General features: G+C 32.1%; 1 long non-coding RNA gene across 1 annotated transcript; it reads left to right on the top strand.

The window, feature by feature from the left end:
* Positions 1-519: 519 nt before the first annotated feature.
* LOC134701749 (uncharacterized) lies at positions 520-8,275 on the top strand. Its single transcript, XR_010104197.1, has 3 exons — positions 520-614; positions 3,703-3,774; positions 8,219-8,275. It is a non-coding gene; the product is annotated as an uncharacterized LOC134701749 (long non-coding RNA).
* Positions 8,276-23,068: the final 14,793 nt, after the last annotated feature.

Here is a 23,068-nt window from a genome sequence, read left to right as displayed (position 1 = left end):
GGAGATCTGTAGACTCCTCATTGATAGAGGATGTAAGATCGACATCACAGCAGTATGTTATCTACTTAGTCTGATCACATTACTATTAATCTACACAAAATCATGTTGTTAATTAGACAGGTTAAATGAACAAATATTTGTAATAATCATATAAAGTGGGGTCTCATTTTGTTTGTTTTGTTCTACTGAATCCATTGATATAATTATTTCACACATTTCTTGAATTTTTTTTTTTTTTTAAGATATGAGGTTTTATGGAAATTTTAACATTTCACAACAAAACATGTTTATTTATTGTTTATATACAATATAAATACAAGTGTGACTGGTCATTGTATTCAGTTTTGACCACTGATTCATGTGATATATATTTAGTTTATATTTATTACACAACATTGTCAAGTTTATCAGACAAGTTTTAATGTCAGTTGTAGGATATGTTGTATATTATTGATATTGACAACAAAGTATTGTACATAATAGTTACATGTTATTTGGTTATATTATAGAGAGATGGAAGAACAGCTTTACATTGTGCTGCTGAGTGGGGATATCTACAGATCACAAGATGTCTGGTAGAACATGGTGCCAGTCCCTTAGTTACAACAGATGAGGTAATATTTTATAGTAAATCACCAGTGTTCAACTATTAAGTAATGAATCACTAAAAAGATGTATAAGATATGTTTGGTCAAATGGATTTTTTTCAAGGCTATAATCAAAAGTCATATGATCGTTTAAATTGGACTTAAAATATGAAAATGTTTTATAAACTTGGATGGCTAAATTTTACTATAAAACACATGAACATAATATTTTTACAAAAATCTCCCAACATCTAATGCTTTTAATTAGACCACGTGCACATTTTGGGTGACTAGTTGTACCAGAAATGTTTATTTTTATTCAAAAATGTGTATGGATAAACAATAAGATTGGACTAAAACCAATTTAAATAAACTGTCAAACAACAATTTGTTGTCTTGACAATTATAACAAAATTAATAATTGGTATCAAAATATTCTAAGCAATGCGTTCATCGTGTTTTTAATGTTTAAACAGATGCAAACAAAGACTTGAGGTGGGAAATGACAGATAATTTTTTGAATCAAGAAATTAACTAGACAATATTAATATGATTCAAAAGAGGGGAAATAAAAATTGGCTATTTATTTCATATAATTGGCAGTTTCAAAATATTTAGTTCAATTATTTGAAATAGATACTCATATGACAACTGCAAATTTCTTCAAATTCCTGTTTTCATATTTGTTAATTTCCTTATTTATACAATATCAATGTAAACACTAAAAACCATGAAATACTGTAAAATAACAATATACAGATATAGGAGGGTGTGGATTCAGTATTCATGTATAAGGAGGGTGTGGATTGGGAACAATTATAGGACAGTGTGGATGGGGTATACATATATAGGAGAGTGTGGATGGAGTATACAGAAATAGGAGATGGTGGATAGGGTATACAGATATAGGAGGGTGTGGATAGGGTATACAGATATAGGAGGGTGTGGATGGGGTATACAGATATAGGAGGGTGTGAATGGGGTATACAGACATATGAGGGTGTGGATAGGGTAAACATACATAGGAGGGTGTGGATAGGGTATACAGATATAGAAGGGTGTGGATAGGGTAAACAGATATAGGAGGGTGTGGATGGGGTATACAGACATATGAGGGTGTGGATAGGGTAAACATACATAGGAGGGTGTGGATAGGGTATACAGATATAGAAGGGTGTGGATAGGGTAAACAGATATAGGAGGGTGTGGATGGGGTATACAGATATAGCAAGGTGTGGATGGGGTAAACAGATATAGGAAAGTGTGGTTGGGGTATACAGGTATAGAAGGGTGTGGATGGGTTATACATATATAGGAGGGTGTGGAGAGGGTATACATATTTAGGAGGGTAGGGAAGGGGTGTACAGAGACCGAAGGAAGTGGAGGGGGTTTACAGATATAGGAGGTTGTGGAAGGGGTATACAGTTAAAGGAGATTGTGGATGGGGTATACATATATAGGAGGGTGTGGATGGGGTTTACAGATATAGGAGGGTGTGGAGGGGGTATACAGATATAGGAGGGTGTGGATGGCGTATACTGGAGGGTATGGATGGGGTATACAGATATAGGAGGTATGGATGGGGTATACATATATAGGAGGATGTGGATGTGGTATACATATAGGAGGGTGTGTATGGGTATACAGATATAGGAGGGTGTGTATGGACTAAACATATATAGGAGGGTGTGGATGGGATATACAGATATAGAAGGGTGTGGATGGGATATACAGATATAGAAGGGTGTGGATGGGATATACAGATATAGAAGGGTGTGGATGGGATATACATATATAGGAGGGTGTGGTTGGGATATACAGATATAGAAGGGTGTGGATGGGATATACAGATATAGAAGGGTGTGGATAGGATATACAGATATAGAAGGGTGTGGATGGGATATACAGATATAGAAGGGTGTGGATGGGGTTACATATATAGGCAGGTGTGTATGGACTATACAGATAGAGAAGGGTGTGAATGGGGTTTACAGATATAGGAGGGTAATGATGGGGTATACAGATATAAGAGGGTGTGGATGGATATACAGATATAGAAGGGTGTGTATGGGCTATATAGATATAGGAGGGTGTGTATATAGATGATAATTAAGGCAATGTATGTAAAGACAACTGTTTAGCCATTATATTCATATACAACAAATGTTTTTCCACCCACGGAGTTGTCACATGATAATATGACGTCAAAAAATGAACAAGTACAAAAGTATGGATGTTACGTTCCAGCAAAAATCTCAACAGTGGATGGGCTATTCAAATAAAGGAGACTTTGGATAGGGTATAAAGACATAGGAGGGTGTTGAGGGGTTTTACAGATATAGGAGGGTAGGGAAGGGGTATACAGATATAGGAGGGTAGGGAAGGGATATACAGATATAGGAGGGTAGGGAAGGGGTATACAGATATAGGAGGGTGGGGAGGGGGTATACATAGATAGGAGGGTGTGAGTGGGATATACAGATGTTAGAGGGTGTGGGTGGGAAATACAAGTATAGGAGGATGTGGATTGGGTATACAAATATAGAAGGTTGTGGATGGGTACACTAATGCAGGAGGGAGTGAATGGGTTTATACAGATATAGGAGGATGTAGAGGGTTTATCGAGATATAGGCAAACAGTTAATGAATAGAGAATAATTCGATACAATAATAGAATAATTGGATACAATAATATAAAGAATAGAGAATAGTATAAGAATATAAAGAACTGTCATGATAATGTGTCCAAAAAATGTAAAAAGATAGTTAAGGAAGAAATCCCCCCCCCCATATCCAACACCCTTTGTGTAGATATAAGGATGCATTTATCATTCTTCAAACTGCAAAAAATATCAAGACCAAATGGGGACAGTTGAAGCACTTATTCATATCCTTTATAAAAAAAGAGTTAAAAGCCTATTTGAAGTCTTCAGAAAATTGTGAACAATAATCTGAATGTTGTCTGAAGAGATTTATTTGATGAACGACAATGATAAAAAAAAAAAAAAAAAAACACCACCCAGCTACTAATTGTAAGATATATGTTAAAAAAAGTCTTCTTTGTAATAAAAAAGATGAAAGCAATATAAAGATTTATCTGTTACATGTATTTCAGGGTCAGACTCCATACGACTTAGCAGCAAAAGGGATGAACGGACAGTATAAAGAAGTGATGAAATACTTACAGGTACAAATATAGTGTTGAATTACAAATAGAAAATAAGTTACAAAATATAAAGAAATATAAAACCAAGAATACAAATGCTGCAAAACCAAGGTTCTTAAGGAGAAAAATCTTTAAACAATTAAACATTAGTCTTGAAAAAAAATTTCAAATTGTAATACAATAATTTGTTAACACGATTTTGATTCCACAACATCATATATTTGGGGACTTTAACTAGCTAAGCCATTATTTTCAATTCACTAATTTATTGTTATGTATTTCTTCAATAATCAACAAAATTAGCAGATGTTTTCTATTTCATTCTAGAGTGAACGAGGCGAGAGCAAGTTTTTTAAATTCGATTTATGATATTCTTTCACAGACAGTATGTCGACAATTAACTGTGTTTTTTTTTAAATTTTATATAGAATGCTTAAAAATGGAGATAACTGTATTGTATTTTAGGCTTTGCCTTCGTAAAACTTTGCAAGCATCCTTTACCTAGTTGACTTCTCAGTTCTGTATCACTAGGCTTTTAACATTCAGGTTGTGAGTTTGTGTTCTTCATGTGGCAGGATTTCCTTAATTCATTCCAGCAATCGGGTTTTTACACATTTTTTTTCGTATTGCTGTCAGTGGTTGTTTTGTTTTGCGTTCATTTTTTTTTGTTTTAATTGTTTTACATTTGTCGTTTTTGGGCCTTTTATAGCTTTGCTTATTGTTGAAGGCTGTACGGTGACCTACATTTGTTAATTTCTGTGTCATTTGGTCTCTTGTGAAGAGTTGTCTCTGTCTTGAAATAGAAGTTCCTTCATTATATAAATTATGTCAAATGGAAAAAGTATTCTGGAGTATATGTTCCTAACGAAATAAATGATATAGATTTGTTTTTCCGACAGGAACAGATATTATGACATTGTTTATAACAACGTTTTGTAGTGGAACATCGGTTAGGGGGAACAAATATCTCATTGGCAATCATATCACATCATCTTTTTGGCTCACCTGGCCCGAAGGGCCAAGTGAGCTTTTCCCATCACTTTGCGTCCATCGTCTGTCGTCTGTCGTCGTCCGTCGTCGTTAACTTTTACAAAAATCTTCTCCTCTGAAACTACTGGGCCAAATAAAACCAAATTTGGCCACAATCATCATTGGGGTATCTTGTTTAAAAAAATTGTCTGATGACCCGGCCAACCAACCAAGATGGCCGCCATGGCTAAAAATAGAACATAGGGGTAAAATGCAGTTTTTGGCTTATAACTCAAAAACCAAAGCATTTAGAGAAAATCTGACAAGGGGTAAAATTGTTAATCAGGTCAAGATCTATCTGCCCTGCAATTTTCAGATGAATCGGACAACCTGTTGTTGGGTTGCTGCCCGTGAATTAGTAATTTTAAGGAAATTTTGCTGTTTTTGGTTATTATCTTGAATATTATTATAGATAGAGATAAACTGTAAACAGCAGTAATGTACAGCAAAGTAAGACCTACAAATAAGTCAACATGACTGAAATGGTCAGTTGACCCCTTTAGGAGTAATTGCCCTTTATAGTCAATTTTTAACTATTTTTCGTAAATCTTAGTAATCTTTTACAAAAATCTTCTCCTCTGAAACTACTGGGCCAAGTTCATTATAGATAAAGATAATTGTAAGCAGCAAGAATGTTTAGTAAAGTAAGATGTACAAACACATCACCATCACTAAAACACAATTTTGTCATGAATCCATCTGTGTCCTTTGTTAAATATTCACATAGACCAAGGTGAGCGACACAGTTTATATTTAAGATTTTGATTTAATATTTGGTATATAGTTTTACCGTGACAAAATTACAGATCTTTCTGATGATTTTTTAAAGAGTTATCGTCCTTTGACCTAGGAAAGGCAAGTAATCAGTTTTCCACACATTTTTTTTTTCATGCTTTAAGATTATGATTTGATAATTGGTATATAGTTTGACCATGACAGGTTACAGATCAAGTTCAGATTTTATTCCGGACTAATGATTTTGTTTTGAGTTTTTGTCCTTGGACTTGAAAAATTCATGCAAATAATCAATTTTTCAAAAAGCCTTTTTTTTATAATGCTTGAGGATGTTGATTTGATATTTAGTACATAGTGTTACCTTGACAAGTTATAGTTCAAGATCAAATTTTATTTTGGTTCTGATAATTAGTTTGTAGAGTTATGGTTCTTTGCATTCACACAGGTACTCAGTTTACCACATCTTATTCCGTCATTGTCAGGGTTGTCAAAGTATTACCCGCCACGGAATTCCCGGGTGGGAAAACCCGGGTTTTTCCGGGCTGGGCAATACTCCCAGAAATTGGTAATAGTGGGCAATACTGGGCAATATGATTTTCTATGCTAATTTCAACACTAAATAGTAAATACTTGGTACAGTTTCATAGTATAAAAACTAAATATATACTTTTTATACAGATAACCATTGACAGTCATTTCTAGAATATTGAAATGTCAATTTCATTCTCTCTCTATTAATTCTATATGTAGGCAGGACAGAAGATTTGTACATTAAAAGACACCTTTTTAATTACCAAGCATTGTTTTAATAATCCATACCTAGAAACCTGCATTTTATTGCAGTGTTTAAGTGACTTGTTAATTGTATTTGTCATACATTGTACATTCATATTGCTGAATAAACACCCTAAGGGGTCATGCCAATAAAACTTATAGAATTATAAGGGCTGATTATTGTTACATAAACAAATCTGTGTTCTAATCTGAATAATTATTAATTAATTAGTGACATTATTTAAATGTAATTTTTCTTACAAGTGATTGTTAATTCTTAATAGGAGTTATATCTATTTGAAAACAATTTTTTTTTTTTTGCTTTATATTCACAATGTTTCCCCATCTAGACAAATGCTAAACAAACAAAATAGGGTATAAATATCTTATTAAAATATGTATTACATTTGTGTTTATCACTGATTCCTCTTTAAAATTCAGACCAGTATGTTATATTACCCAGTATTGCCCAGTATTACCCACTAAAACCCAGTAAAACCCGGGTTTTCCCAGTATTTCCCACTGGGCTGGGCAATACTCATAAAACCCGGGTTTTTGCCAACCCTGGTCATAGTTGAAGATATTGATGTAATATTTGTTATATAGTTAACAACATGACAATTAATAGATCAAATTATAATTTTGTTTCGATAAAATGAATTTTTAACAGGTGGGGGGGATGGGGGGGGGGGGGGCTGTATTGCAATGCAATAGTCTCCAAATGCTTGTTTTCTTTTTTTGTTTCTTTTTAAAAAAAATACAAACTTTATGAGATATGTAAAAACTGTTTAAAGCAGAAGAGTTCAATATAACATGATCTAAAAATGTCAGCCTGACCATTAACAATGGACCATAGGAGTTATTGACCTTAAATGACATTTTTTACAAATTTTAATGCTTTTCCAATATCTGTGAAAGTTGTCTCAACCACAGTCAATCAATCAAGTAATGAATCCAATTTAGTTTTGAAAAAAATGCCAAGGTGAGTTATACAAGTTCGATTGTGCCTCTTGTTTATTTTCATTTCTGTTTTTTATCTTGTTCCCTTTAAACTTTATAATATATCTCTCGTTTATCTTGCAAAATATGAAAATGTACAATATATGTCATGTAATGTGGAGCATTTGTATTATATATTATTAACTGGATTTTTGTGACTTAACCAGATTTTTGTGACAAAAATGTCGGTTATAGATTTTGGGATGTACGGCGGGCAGTTGGGTGGGCGGCAACCAAATGTTGTCCGTGCATTGACTCATGAACAGATCAACCAAAGCTTTTCAAATTTTGATATGTTGTTACTGATGACAAAATGGAGATCAAGTTCAAAAATGACGATTTTGAATTTTACTGTTCAGGAGTTAGGGTTCTTGAAAGATTGAAAAATGGCGTTTCCAGTCGTGTCCATGCATTTACTCATGAACTATTCAACAATAGCTTTTCAAATTGTAGTATCTTGTTACTGGTGACAAATTGGAGGTCAAGTTCAATAATAACGATTTTGACTTTTACCGTTCAGGAGGTATGGTTCTTGAATGATCGAAAAATGGCTTTTCCATTCATGTTGAACCATTCTTCTCATAAATATATATTATGATGGTATGATACTAAACCCCTAACGGGAAGTATTGTGCCTGATGTTCATATGATGAAATCATAATCTTTCAGTCAGTTTAATTGAAGTCTGGAGCTGGCATGTCAGTTAACTGCTAGTAGTCTGTTTAGTCCTATAACATATGACCTCGGGGGCATTATTTACTTTTTCTATTTGCTGTTCTGATAAAAAAATTTTACTATCAATGTGCCACCCTCGCATTCAAAAAAAATAAAAAATGAAAATATCAGTATAAAAACGTTAAAAATTGAATAAGAATGTAAAGTCATATGTTATAGGACTAATTTACAGTGCATATTACTCATTTTTCAGTCAGTTATGTCAGAGAAATCTTCAGGTGTGACTGCTGGACAAGGGAGAGAAGGTAATTTTTATTGACTTTTATTTCATTAGTTTTAACACATTTTCATAATTACCCCCACTCTAGGAATTGCAGAATGACAACATGTTTACTGTACGACTTTATCCAATTAATTGCATTGTATTGATGAGATAAATCACTATAATACCAAGATACTAACAAACTATGAAGCTATAGTGTCAGCAGCTTTCTTATATATATAAAGTAGTTAGTTAAAGTACCATCAAACTATATGGTCATATATAGTACATGCTTATTAGTACTCTTCAATAGTAAGGAATATTCTACTTTGCTAGAATTATTTCAACAAGAAAAGTATTCATTGTAAAGATGACACGCTAACATGAGAGTTGTTAGAAACCATATATTCTGTCTGACCTGCGACAAAAGTCATTGAATGCGAGACATAGGGATAACAAATCATGTAATTGATCCGTGATTCAGATAGAGTTTGCTTTGTCAAGTCAGTATCTCTGCATTTTTTGCTCTGGTACTATTAAACAATAGGTCAACTATATTTCATGTATAGAATAATTGTAAAGGAGCCTGATGTTAGTTTGTGGTTCATTAGTGTTTCTCGTTTCTCGTTTCTCGTTTCTCGTTTCTCGTTTTTGTTTAACATGAATTATCATTGTATGGTTATATTTATAAATTGACTGTTTACAAAAACTTGTAATTTTTTAAATACTAAGGCTTTTCTACCTCAGGCATATATTAACTAAGCTGTATTTGGCAAAATTTTAGGAATTTTGGTCCTGAATGCTCTCAATTTCGTACTTTTTTTTGGCATTTTTAACTTTTTTGGATTCGAGCCTCGCCGATGAGTCTTTTTTAGACAAAACGCACGTCTGGCGTATTTACAAAATTTAGTCCTGGTATCTATGATGAGTTTATTTATTATATATTCTCTCCTTGACGGAGTCAAAAAGTGAGACATAGATATGTTGTTTCTGGCGTCGGCGATGGCGGCTGCGTCAACAAATGTATAAGTTTGTGATTAGGTCTGATTTATGCTGAACCACTTGTGGTAGGTCAATGATATTTGGCATGCAGTTGTATTTGTATTGGCACATCTTATTTCCACAGAGATTATTTGGCCCTGCCGCCTCAGTCATGGTTTATTGACTTTGAAACTTTTGCTTAGTTTACATGTATTAGTTTGCGATTAGGTCAGTTTATTGGTAACCACTATTGGTAGGTAAATGATATTTCGTATGCAGTTGTAAAAACATCGGCATATTTCATTTCCATGAAGATTATTTGGCTCCGCCCCCTCAGTCATGGTCTATTGACTTTGAAACTTTTGCTTAGTTTACAGGTATTAGTTACGATTAGGTCAATTCAAGGGAAACCATTAGTGGTAGGCCAATGTTATATGGAATGCAGTTTTATAAGGATTAGCACATCTCAATTCCATGGAGAATATTTAGCCCTGCCTCCTCAGTCATGGTCTCTTGACTTGAATGCTTTTGCTTAGTTCACATGTGTTAGTTTGTGATTAGATCAGTTTATGATGAACCGCTAATGTTAAGTCAATGATATGCATATGTTTTGGCATTTGCAAGTCTTGTTTCCTTAGAGATTATATAGTATCACCCCCTCATCATGGTTCATTGATTTTGAAACTTTTTTCAAATATCTCTAGTTTACAAGTTAATGTTTGTGTTTAGGTTTGTTTAAAGGGAACAACTTATGATAAGTCTATGGTATAGAGCCTTGGTGTATTGGTTAGTGCACCAGACTACTTACACAAAGGTTCCTGGATGGATCCCTGTTTTTGGGAGAAAATTTCAGGAACTGAATTTTCAACTGTCCTTTCACACCATTTGCGAGTATGGTCTTGAGAAACGATGATAGTCCGTCGGAAGGGGACAATAAGCGGCTGACCCATGTGAAGAGACAGCCATATCTCTTGCAAGTAAAAGACACCCTTGTAGATTTCAAAAAAAGAGCAGGCTAATGCCGCTACAGGGTAGCACTGGCACCTGCTAAGTGGAAAGGGATTAATATTAGTTGCAATATTCCAAATCCACTATGAATAAATATGTTTAAACTAAGTCAATGGTATGCAGTTGTATAAGCATTGGCACATCTCATTTCCATGGAGATTGGTTAGCCATGTACCGTCAGTCATGGTGCATTGACTTTGAATATTGCATAACTAACTTAAGGTGGTATGGGTGTCTTCCTCCATCTTGGATTGTAAAAAAACAGAGAATCAAAGGTCCATATTTTCTATCAAGCTAGCAAAATTTGATGCAGGAATGCAGATATTCAATGTGAATTTTCATTTTAAAGAACCAATTTATAAGATTATAACTCATACATATTAATATTTTTGCAAATCTTGATTATTTTTGGTTTAAAAAAAAAATTAAATTGGCATTTTAAGGGGAGGTAACTCTAAAACAGTGCATTTTCTGAAGGATTCTTCATGAAATTTTCCTATTTTGTATTTTAGCCAGAAAAAACGTACGGTGACCATATCTTTTCTTTTGATATTCTCAAAACATTGTCTGAAAGCCATCTTTACCTTAAAGGGAAACTTCACATAAAAATCAAAAATTGATATTATGTTTATTCTGTATAAAAATGCTCAAATTCATAGATATTAAAGTTTTATTCTGCTAGATAAGAGATCACCATCGATTTTAAATTTAGAGTATCAATTCTCTGCGGTCAGCCATTTTGTCACCTTCTCCGATTTGCAGTCACGATATGTCTAAGGACCAAAACTACAGTAACCCGATGTAGTTGTAATTGCGTGTCGCTATCTCGTCAATCGTACGGTTGTTTTATCCGACTAGTTAACTAGTTAACTAACTTGATACAGATTTTTTTTTTTAAATAACCATGATCTGTTATTTTTAGACTGATAATATAAGAATTTAATAGTGAAAAAGTAAAAATTTCAAATCATAAATAAGTCTTCCGTGAAACTTGAATTGTTTTCGGAAATCTAATTAGTTCATAATTCTTTTATGTAATAAACTTTATTCAAATAAATTAGGATCTTCGCTCCACTGATCACCCGCATGGCTGAAGGTATTACTCCCAAAGATATTGTAGGGGGGGTGAGGTGACACGTCCAGGTATTCAAGCGATTTCCTGTCAAGTTTGCAAATTCATGCATCGTTTCACTTCTTAGTGTATTGATAAGTGTACACGGCCAATAAGTTTAACTTTCCATTTTGAACTATTGGGTGTATAATATACATCTCTATCTTGCGTGTCCGAAAGTGATATAACTAAACTCATACGCTTGTTTATGAATAACATTTCTGGTGAAAAGAAAACTATTTATAAAAATATAAATAATACCAAAAAAAAACCAAACAGATTTGATGAAATAAAAATCTATATACGTATTTTTTCCATGGGTAAATTTGATAAAAATGTAATATATTCTCGTTGTCAATAGTGAAGGCCAGAAATATTGATTTAAAAAAATGTACGCACTTGTCGACCATTCGTATATACGCCTGGATTATAAGTTACGGACCTATAGCGCAAATTAAAACATATACATGTATACATAGAACATAAGAAAGAAACATACATTTTGTGTAAATTGGGGTAAAAGTTTTGTAAAATGACAAGTCCACGTATGCCAACAGTATGTTATCATCAAATGACGATAGATTATAGTATACCAAAAGAAGAAGAAGAAGAGATTTAAATACAGGTCGATATATAACTTTATTTGGCTCATCGAAGTTATGGACATTTATATATCAATTAGATTGTTCTCGAAAAAAGGAAGAAATTCGCCATCATCACATTGTTCCGACAGGCATGTAATATATACGCAACTGGAAGTACACTAATACCGAGAGATGTGAATATTTTCCAAGAAAACTATAGAGTATCAAAGTTTCAAATCAATTTCGGGATTTATTTTCTCTCTTGATATTCAATGACAGCAATTTAAAGAATAAACTGCTTGCCAGTTGAAACAGACTTATAATTACATTAAAAAATAGGAAAAGATGACATTTAATTCGTTCATTTTTTTTTAATACATCGTTGGTCAAATAGCTAAAGTATTATATATAGTTACGGTGTGAGACAAAGAGTATTTTAAGAAGGACATTCCCGATTATGTATAAATTTTGTTGATGTTTTTTACACTTGAAAAGCATATCTGTTCGTAATTTGTTGATTCCATTCCAATTAGATCCTTTAATTTCCTGTCAATTTTTTAAAACATCTTTTTTCAAATATCTGAAGTATTCATGTGTTGTGAGATTTAAAATATTTTGATGAACAGTTTAATTCCTAAATAGGTAATTAAAGATTACTTTGGATGGACTAAATTATATAATTGCAATTGTTAATGATCTGTTTGAAATATTTAAGGCTGCCGTTCCTAATTTGAAATAGTACAATTTTTAGTTCATAAACTCGTGTTTAGAAGGCTATTTTTATTGATAAATTCTTCAATTAAAATAATTCAGTATTTTATCGTTACTAAAGTAATCAAAAGTCATAATTCATTAAAAGTGATCTTATGCAAAATATAAAAATATACAACAGCTATCCAGTTATTGTGCGATCTTATTTATTCCCGTTTATTAATTTTAATTTTTTTTTTACATTCATGTGTCTGAAACTTTGTCTGACTCCCGTTTACAATTGATACGAAATGTTGTTCACACCTGAAATGCCAGTGAACCGTGACGCCTAGATTTCAATGAATGAGGATCAACAGATTAGAATTACATAATGCTAATCTTTTAATTACCTTGAGTTAAACTACGCATTCCACATTCTTTAGGTGTCACAAAACAATACGCATTTTATTGTTTCCACCGTACAAGCAAGTGAAAATGATTGCTGGAAGGAAGCAAAAAGGTCAGAATACAAACATGTATTTTTAATACCTAATCGATCATGTCAGTTTCGTATGTTTGTTTAAAGTATTTTTAGGAAAAAAATCATAAAAATGTTCTATTGTATGATTAACTTTTATTATTAAAATTCGTTTTAAAAAATCCACACGATCTTATTTTAAAAGTTGCATGGCTATCACTTATTTTTCGTTGGTTAATAGTTACACCAAAAGTCGTCGATGCGCTTTAAATCGTGTTATTAGATGGTTAACGAACAAGACTTAAATGAGATATTTTCACTCCCGGCATGCATCAAAGACTTAAAATACGTCACATAAGTCAGGAAGTTTCAAAAAATAAAATTAATAATTCCCAATTTTCTTCTTTATTAGATTTCATATCAAAATAAAACTTGGTGAATATGTTTTTTATGGTATTATGAACATAATAAGATGAAAAGTGAAAAATCGTGAATTATCCCTTTAAGTATTTAACAATTCTATCATTTTGTTTAGTTTCTAATCACAAAATGGTGTTTTTTCCTGTATAATCCATACAAAATGTGTCATTTTGTCACGTCCTGTAGCTTGAGAAAATGCGCGGTGACCTATCATTTTTATTATATTTTTGAACATATATATCAATAGATACTACGTTTTGGCAAAGTATGAACAAATTCTATCATTTTTATTTTAGACTCCCATACCACCTTAAGTATTGTTTTTTTTTAATTTCAACATTTGCATTAATATCAAAATTACAAAAAGGCAAGACATTTCTCTGTGTTAACAGTTTATTTATAGGATTAAACCATTGGTTTTCCCGTTTGAATGGTTTAACACTAGTCATTTTTGGGACCCTTTATAGCTTGCTGTTCGATGTGAGCCAAGGCTCCGTGTTGAAGACCGTACTTTGACCTATAATGGCTTACTTTTACAAATTGTGACTTGGATGGATAGTTGTCTCCTTGGCATCATACCATATCTTATATCTATGTCTGTTTTGCAGTTTCCATCTGACCTTGATATAAAAATAATGAGATGTGGTTTGATTGTTAATGAGACAAATATCCACCAAAGTTAAAATAAAGTGGATGTAAGCAATTATAGGCAACCGTACCGCTTTCAGCAATGAGAATAATAGGCCCTTACATGAAATTTATGAAACAATTCAATTGAGAAAACTAACAACCTAATTTTATTGTTCATAGGTCAATGTTAAGTCTTTGTGTTTTCTGTATCGCTGTGTTCCTGCAAGCAACAGGTCAACTATATTGTGTGTATGGGATTATTGTAAGGTTTACAAGTCTGTCTGGCAGGTTTTATCTGACTTTGACCTCATTTTCATGGTCTATTAGTTAATAATATGTTTTGATGGTTAAAGACCAAACAACCTATTCATTTCTACCAGTGATTTTTCCTTATAATTTTGTGTGAAGGTATTTCATGATTTGAGGAACAAAATATGATGAAAAAAATTGGGGGTCACCAAATTAGTTTTGTCACTATAGCAACCTCAGTTTCCTGTTTTCCCGAATATTAATATAATAGTTGCTTGTTATCTTAACTCACAAAAAAATGCTTTATATCAAACCTACAAGCATAATTCTTGTTTCACGTTAAACAGTAGATTTGTATCTTTCAAATACAGGTTCAAAAGTTTAAGGCTCATATTGATTTGATCTTTAAAAATATGATTTATTTCTTTCCCGCCAAAAATTAAACGTAAAACGGAAAAAAGTTTCCAATATTAAAAAAATATCTACCAGTGATTCCTTCATAAAAATTTAAAGAAGGAAAGTGCCATATGTACTCTTCAAAATAAAGTAAAAAAAAAGGGTATGTCACCGACCTTTCAAAAAAGTTAGAGTAATTTTCATGATTTTTTCTCGTTCGTTTTGAAGAAAAGAGTTGTCTTTCTTCTGAACATTGCATCTGACGTCATAGTACAAACTTTCTTTGCTGGCGCACTATTTAAAAAAGAAATCGCAAATTGGACGTTAGAAACCCACATTTAAATTTCCAAGAGTAATTCAACTATATTCACCTACTTTATTGTCCGGTTATACTGTACTAGAGATAAAGCATGTATCAGTTTCAGATCTTTATAATGTTGCCGCATAATATAAACCTTTAGAAACACAATCCGTCGGAATGGAAAATTGTTTGAAATAACTTTTAACGCCGCTTTTGTATTGAAAGTCTGTTTTTGTTCTTTGTCCCACATAAGCAGAATTTTTGAAAATAAAAAAAGAAATGAAAGATGACACTGGTTAACTTGCAGGGTATTTGACTATATCAGACTATATGTGACGTCTATATGTGCTTGTTTCTTTTTCGCGTGAATTTCAGACGGTTTGCCGCCGAAACGAACTCATTCGGTACTGTTAAATGACGGACATACAGTTATTATACTATTATTTTTCCAGACTAAGACGACGTTTAGAAATTATTGCATCAAGTTTGTGAATTCATTATTTTTTTATATTTAAGATATAAAGAAATTAAAGCTATAGGTATAATATATGAATGAAAGTTTTGATCCTAAAAATTATACATCTATCTTAAAATACAATCATTTTATTACCACCTCATGTGTTTTCTATAAACGAGACAGTAAATATAAAATACAAAAGTGTTTGATTCAAAAATTAATTTAGAAATAATTTTCCGTTCAAAACTACAAAGTAAGTTTTCTCTCTTACAGGATATAATAAATCTAAATTGCTCATTTTGGAAATTAAAACAAAGAAAAAGTTGTTGCCGGAATTGAAAATCGATTTTTTTCTTTCAATCTTTCCGGTCACAGTTGTAGCTAAATGAAAGGGAGCGATTTTATGTAAGATATTATCCTTGGAGCAATTGTTTTTGTCATAAGTTAAATTTACAACAATTAAGTTTTAAACAATGAAAACTTTGATTCCTATTCACATTTGCTGAGTAGAATTAGTTTTATTAATATTTTTTGCCTTACAGTTAATTTCCTAATGCATGTAGGGTAAAACTTTGGTTGGCTTCCTTGCTTTGTTTGTATTAATATTTACTCAAGCTCTGAAATTAAGATTGACATCTTTATATATAGGTATGTAAACCTGTATATACGTTATCAAAATTTAATTATACAAAATATACAAACAAAGCAAGCAGGCAAACCAAAGTGTTGATCTACAGACATTAGGAAATTAGCTGTATTAACTTCAGTGAGATTAGACGATATGTTTATCATTTCTCTTAAAGACAATTTGAAATGAAACAAATGACAAACAGAAATGACCCTTTGTCATCATTTTATTTTTACTATAAGATTTTGTCAAATAAGCAGTATAAATAAATTTAAACTTCATTGCAAGATCGGACATTATTTTACAAGAATCATCCAGACATCAGTTACATGCACATGTTGCCAGTATGTCAAAACTTTAAGGAATAATTGGTTATCGGCCTAACCTTGTTAATACTCAATTTTTATTTTTTTGAAAAATCGTCACTTAAATTAGAAGGATCATTGCATAAGGAACATGTTTACTAAGTTTTAAGTTGACAGGACTCCAACTTTGTCAAAAAATACCTTGACCAAAAACTGTAACCAAAAACTTTAACCTGAAGCGGGACAGACGGACGAACGAACGGACGCACAGACCATAAAACATAATGCCCATAAATCGGGCATAAACATAATCTTCACCTAACCTTTACACAATCGGCGCAAACGAAAGACAAAAATCTACGCAAGTAAAGAAGAAAAAAATGAAATGCAGATCGACTCAAATATAAGACAAATTCTACGCATGTAAATGAATAAAAAAAAAATGAAATGCAGAACGGCGCAAATGCAAAAAATCGAGATCAAAATTTATATTTTATTATTTTTTATTAGAACGAAGGTTAAATATGTTAAATATAGTGTAGTATCTTAACATTTGTGTTAAATTTCCACATAATATCAAAGTAGCGCGACGCATAATAGTTCCTCTTTTCTTGGGAGACGTAGCGTACCTACTAGCGTGCACCATGTTGAAATCCGTGAAAAACGCGCAATAGGACGTTACAATTTGACGTTATTTCATTGCTAGAAACAACGTCATAGAGCTTTTATGTCACTACCAAGTTGCGTTAGCTGATGCGCATAAACAATAGGCTGTTTGGTCTTTCAGTCCCTTTTCCCTTTCTTAGATACAATAAGCAATAGTTTAACTATATTTGGTGTATGAATATATGATAGGAAATAACGTAACATAAACTTTTGGCTCAGTAGGCGATTAAGTGTCCTTGACTGTATTTTGACAATCAAACTGGTTTATCTCACAAACAGTAAAATGGAAAGTGCTCTAGTTTGTTGGACAAATACTGAAAACTTGACCCCTTAAAAAATCACGAAACTACCTCCCAGCATCTATCTTCATCTTGCCAAAAACAGTGTGTTCTTAAACAGCAATTGCTACCAGAACAATTAAAAAGGTAAAAAGTGTACGTAAAGACAGAAAATTGTGATGACTTAAACCATATATTCTTCTTCAAATTTGCTCTTTGGTCACTATATTCCAAATAATTATGATGTCTTGAAATGTTATTTTGATATTTTGCCTAAACGTCTCATCATACATATTGAGTTGACTTATTGACAAGCACATGCATTCATTTGTATTAAAAGCTAGATATAAAGTAAGTTATGGTAGGGGATCTGGGTGATCATAATGCAGCTTGAGACAAAAGATATAAATATACAGGCAGCTGTTAAGTCATATCAGAATTTCAAAGTGATGAATACATACATGTTTTCATTAAGAAGGTTATATTATATATTATATTATATTTCATCAAACCATTTTACTTTAGTAATCGAAATGTAATCGAAAGTAATCGATGATAACATCATGATTTTTGCTGTAATCGATTAAATTAGGATTACATGTAATCGAAAATGTCTTTGATTACAGATGACTTACGATTACTGGAAAAAATGTAATCAATTACAATAGATTACGATTACAGATTACGATTACCCCCATCCCTGGGTCTATGATGTTAACGGGTGTCCTTTGTTGAAGATGCATATACATCCAGGTGAGCCGTACAGATTTCTTTTTAAATAATGTCTCCTCTGAAACTATTAGGCCAAATAAAATCAAACTTGGCCTCAGTCATCCTCAATCATCCTCAGGGTGTGCAGTAAAAAAATCTCTGATTACCCTGCGCATCTAGTAAGATGGCGGCCATGGCTAAAATAGAACATTGGGGTAAAATGCAGTGTTTGGTTTATATCTCTGAAACTAAAGCATTGAAAGCAAATCTGACATGTATAAAAATGTATATCAAGTAAAGATATTCTGAACTGAAATTTTAAGAGGCATCAGACAACCTCTTGTGGGGTTGCTGCCTTAGAATTGGTCATGTTATGGAAATTTTAAAGTTTTGGTTAGTATCTTGAATATAATTATAATAGATGGAGATAAACTGTAAACAGCAAAATAAGATCTACACATAAGTTCACAAGACCAAAATGGTCAATTGAATCCTGAGACAACTTAACCAACCTTGGCCAATATCATCATCAAGGTATTTAGTTAAAAATGTGTCAGATAACCCTTCCTACCAACCAAAATGGCTGTCATTTCTAAAAATTGCACATAGGAATAAAAAGTTTTGTCTAGTATTTTTTTAAACGTTATAAATAGAGAAAGTTTGAAAGGAAACATATGTTCAGAATAATGAGCTCTACCAATTGTCCATATAAATGTCTAAACTGTTAGACAAATTCTTATAGAAATCAGTTATTGCCCATCAATGGCAAATTTTACGATTTTTTTCCCCATTTTTATACGCCTGTTTACGGGACTTTTTATGGTATACCGTTGTCCGTCTGGCTGTCCATCTGTCTTCAACATGTCGGATATAAACTCGAAAACACTTTAACCAATTTGCATAAAAATTTTATGAATTGTTCATAATCATCGACGTGAGCTCCTTTTAGTTTTGTTTTTTTTTTCATTAAAAAAAAAAGGGATTTTTCCAGTTTTCAGACCATAACTCAAGAATGCTTTCACCAACTTGCAAGCAATGTTGGTGAATTATTTATATCTATTGACATGAGCTCCCTTTCAAGTTTTAGACATTTTAGATTTTATGTTTTCAAGTTACAGGTTTTTATTCATAAAATAGGGGGGGGGGGGGGGGGGGGTGTTCCAGTTTTTGGACAATAACTCAAAAATAAAACTTAGGAAATTGTTTAAATCTATTTATGTAAGCTTCCTTTAGAATTTTATAAATTAAATACTTTCAGTAATTATCATTAAACTTTGATGTATATAGATATCTATTGATGTAAGCTCCCTTTTGATTTTCATAAATTTCTAATATGACATTGAGAGGTAATTGAACTTTGTTCTCTGAAAATGCGACGGGCACATCATGCGCTAATAGCACAACTGTTTATTGCCTTTTATCATGAAAAATACGATATTTAGAGAGAGACATGCTATTTAGAGAGAGACATGATATTTAGAGAGAGACATGATATTTAGAGGGAGACATGATATTTAGAGAGAGACATGATATTTCGAGAGAGACATGATATTTAGAGAGAAACATGATATTTAGAGAGAGACATGATATTTAGAGAGAAACATGATATTTAGAGAGAAACATGATATTTAGAGAGACATGATATTTACAGAGAGACATGATATTTAGAGAGAGACATTTAGAGAGAGACATGATATTTAGAGAGAGACATTTAGAGAGAAACATGATATTTAGAGAGAGACAAGATATTTAGAGAGAAACATGATATTTAGAGAGAAACATGATATTTAGAGAGACATGATATTTAGAGAGAGACATGATATTCAGAGAGAGAGATGATATTTAGAGAGAGACATGATATTTAGAGAGAAACATGATATTTAGAGAGAAACATGATATTTAGAGTGAGACATGATATTTAGGGAGATACATGATATTTAGAGAGAGACATGATATTTAGAGAGAGACATGATATTAAGAGAGACATTTAGAGAGAGACATGATATTTAGAGAGAGACAAGATATTTAGAGAGAAACATGATATTTAGAGAGAAACATGATATTTAGTGAGAGACATGATATTTAGAGAGAGACATGATATTTAGAGAGAGACATGATATTCAGAGAGAGAGATGATATTTCGAGAGAGACATGATATTTAGAGAGACATTTAGAGAGAGACATGATATTTAGAGAGAGACAAGATATTTAGAGAGAAACATGATATTTAGAGAGAAACATGATATTTAGAGAGAGACATGATACTTAGAGAGAGACATGATATTTAGAGAGAGACATGATATTCAGAGAGAGAGATGATATTTAGAGGGAGAAATGATATTTAGAGAGAGACATGATATTTAGAGAGAGACATGATATTTAGAGAGAAACATGATATTTAGAGATAAACAAGATATTTAGAGAGACATGATATTTACAGAGAGACATGATATTTAGAGAGAGACATTTAGAGAGAGACATGATATTTAGAGAGAGACATTTAGAGAGAAACATGATATTTAGAGAGAGACAAGATATTGAGAGAGACATGATATTTTGAGAGAAACATGATATTTAGAGAGAAACATGATATTTAGAAAGAAACATGATAATTAGAGAGAGACATGATATTTAGAGAGAAACATGATATTTAGAGAGAAACATGATATTTAGAGAGAGACATGATATTTAGGGAGATACATGATATTTAGAGAGAGACATGCTATTTAGAGAGAGACATGCTATTTACAGAGAGACATGATATTTAGAGAGATATGATATTTAGAGAGAGGCATGATATTTAGAGAGAGGCATGATATTTAGAGAGAGACATGATATTTAGAGAGAGACATGATATTTAGAGAGAGACATGATATTTAGAGAGAAACATGATATTTAGAGAGAAACATGATATTTAGAGAGACATGATATTTACATAGAGACATGATATTTAGAGAGAGACATTTAGAGAGAGACATGATATTTAGAGAGAGACATTTAGAGAGAAACATGATATTTAGAGAGAGACAAGATATTGAAAGAGACATGATATTTAGAGAGAAACATGATATTTAGAGAGAAACATGATATTTAGAAAGAAACATGATATTAAGAGAGAGACATGATATTTAGAGAGAACATGATATCTAGAGAGAAACATGATATTTAGAAAGAAACATGATATTTAGAGAGAGACATGATATTTAGAGAGAAACATGATATTTAGAGAGAAACATGATATTTAGAGAGAAACATGATATTTAGAAAGAAACATGATATTTAGAGAGAGACATGATATTTAGAGAGAAACATGATATTTAGAGAGAACATGATATTTAGAGAGACATGATATTTACAGAGAGACATTTAGAGAGAGACATGATATTTAGAGAGAGACATTTAGAGAGAAACATGATATTTAGAGAGAGACAAGATATTGAGAGAGACATGATATTGAGAGAGAAACATGATATTTAGAGAGAGACATGATATTTAGGGAGATACATGATATTTAGAGAGAGACATGATATTTAGAGGGAGACATGCTATTTAGAGAGAGACATGATATTTAGAGAGATATGATATTTAGAGAGAGGCATGATATTCAGAGGGAGACATGATATTTAGAGAGAGACATGATATTTAGAGAGACATGATATTTAGAGAGATACATGATATTTAAAGAGAGACATGATATTTAGAGAGATACATGATATTTAGAGAGATACATGATATTTAGAGAGACATGATATTTGGAGAGAGACATGATATTTAGAGAGATACATGATATTTACATGATATTTAGAGAGACATGATATTTACATGATATTTAGAGAGACATGATATTTAGAGAGAGACATGATATTTACAGAGAAACATGATATTTAGAGAGAATCATGATATTTAGAAAGAGACATGAAATTTAGGGAGATAAATGATATTTAGAGAGAGACATGATATTTAGAGAGAGACATGATATTTAGAGAGACATGATATTTAGAGAGACATGATATTTAGAGAGAGACATGATATTTAGAGAGAGACATGATATTTAGAGAGAAACATGATATTTAGAGAGAAACATGATATTTAGAGAGAAACATGATATTTAGAAAGAAACATGATATTTAGAGAGAGACATGATATTTAGAGAGAAACATGATATTTAGAGAGAGACATGATATTTAGAGAGACCTTTTTCTGTTAAGCCTCATTATGATAGACAAATAAACAAAATCACAACAATGATCAGCAAGGCAAGATCTAGACAAATAAACACTCTAAATCACATAAATGATCAGCAAGGCAAGATCTAGACAAATAAACTCTCTAAATCACATAAAAGATCAGCAAGGCAAGATCTAGACAAATAAACACTCTAAATAACATAAATGATCAGCAAGACAAGATCTAGAGAAAAAACCTCTCTAAATAACATAAATGATCAGCAAGGCAAGGCCTAGACAAATAAACACTCTAAATCACATAAATGATCAGCAAGGCAAGATCTAGACAAATAAACACTCTAAATCACATAAATGATCAGCAATGCAAGATATAGACAAATAAACACTTTAATAACATAAATGATTAGCAAGGCAAGATCTAGACAAATAAACTCTCTAAATCACATATATGATCAGCAAGGCAAGATCTAGACAAAAAAAAAAACACTCTTAATCACATAAATGATCAGCAAGGCAAGATCTAGACAAATAAACTATGTAAATCACATAAATGAACAGCATGACAATATCTAGACAAACAAACACTCTAAATCACATAAATGATCGGCAAGGCAAGATCTAGACAAATAAACACTCTAAATCACATAAATGATCAGCAAGGCAAGATTTAGAAAAATACAATCTCTAAATCACAAAAATGATCAACAAGGCAAGATCTAGACAAATAAACACTCTTAATCACAACAATGATCAGCATGGCA

The sequence above is a fragment of the Mytilus trossulus genome, unplaced genomic scaffold, assembly GCF_036588685.1.
Source record: "Mytilus trossulus isolate FHL-02 unplaced genomic scaffold, PNRI_Mtr1.1.1.hap1 h1tg000262l__unscaffolded, whole genome shotgun sequence".
NCBI lineage: Eukaryota > Metazoa > Mollusca > Bivalvia > Mytilida > Mytilidae > Mytilus > Mytilus trossulus.
Note: the sequence above shows the minus strand (reverse complement) of the source record. Positions and strands in the feature narration are given on the sequence as shown.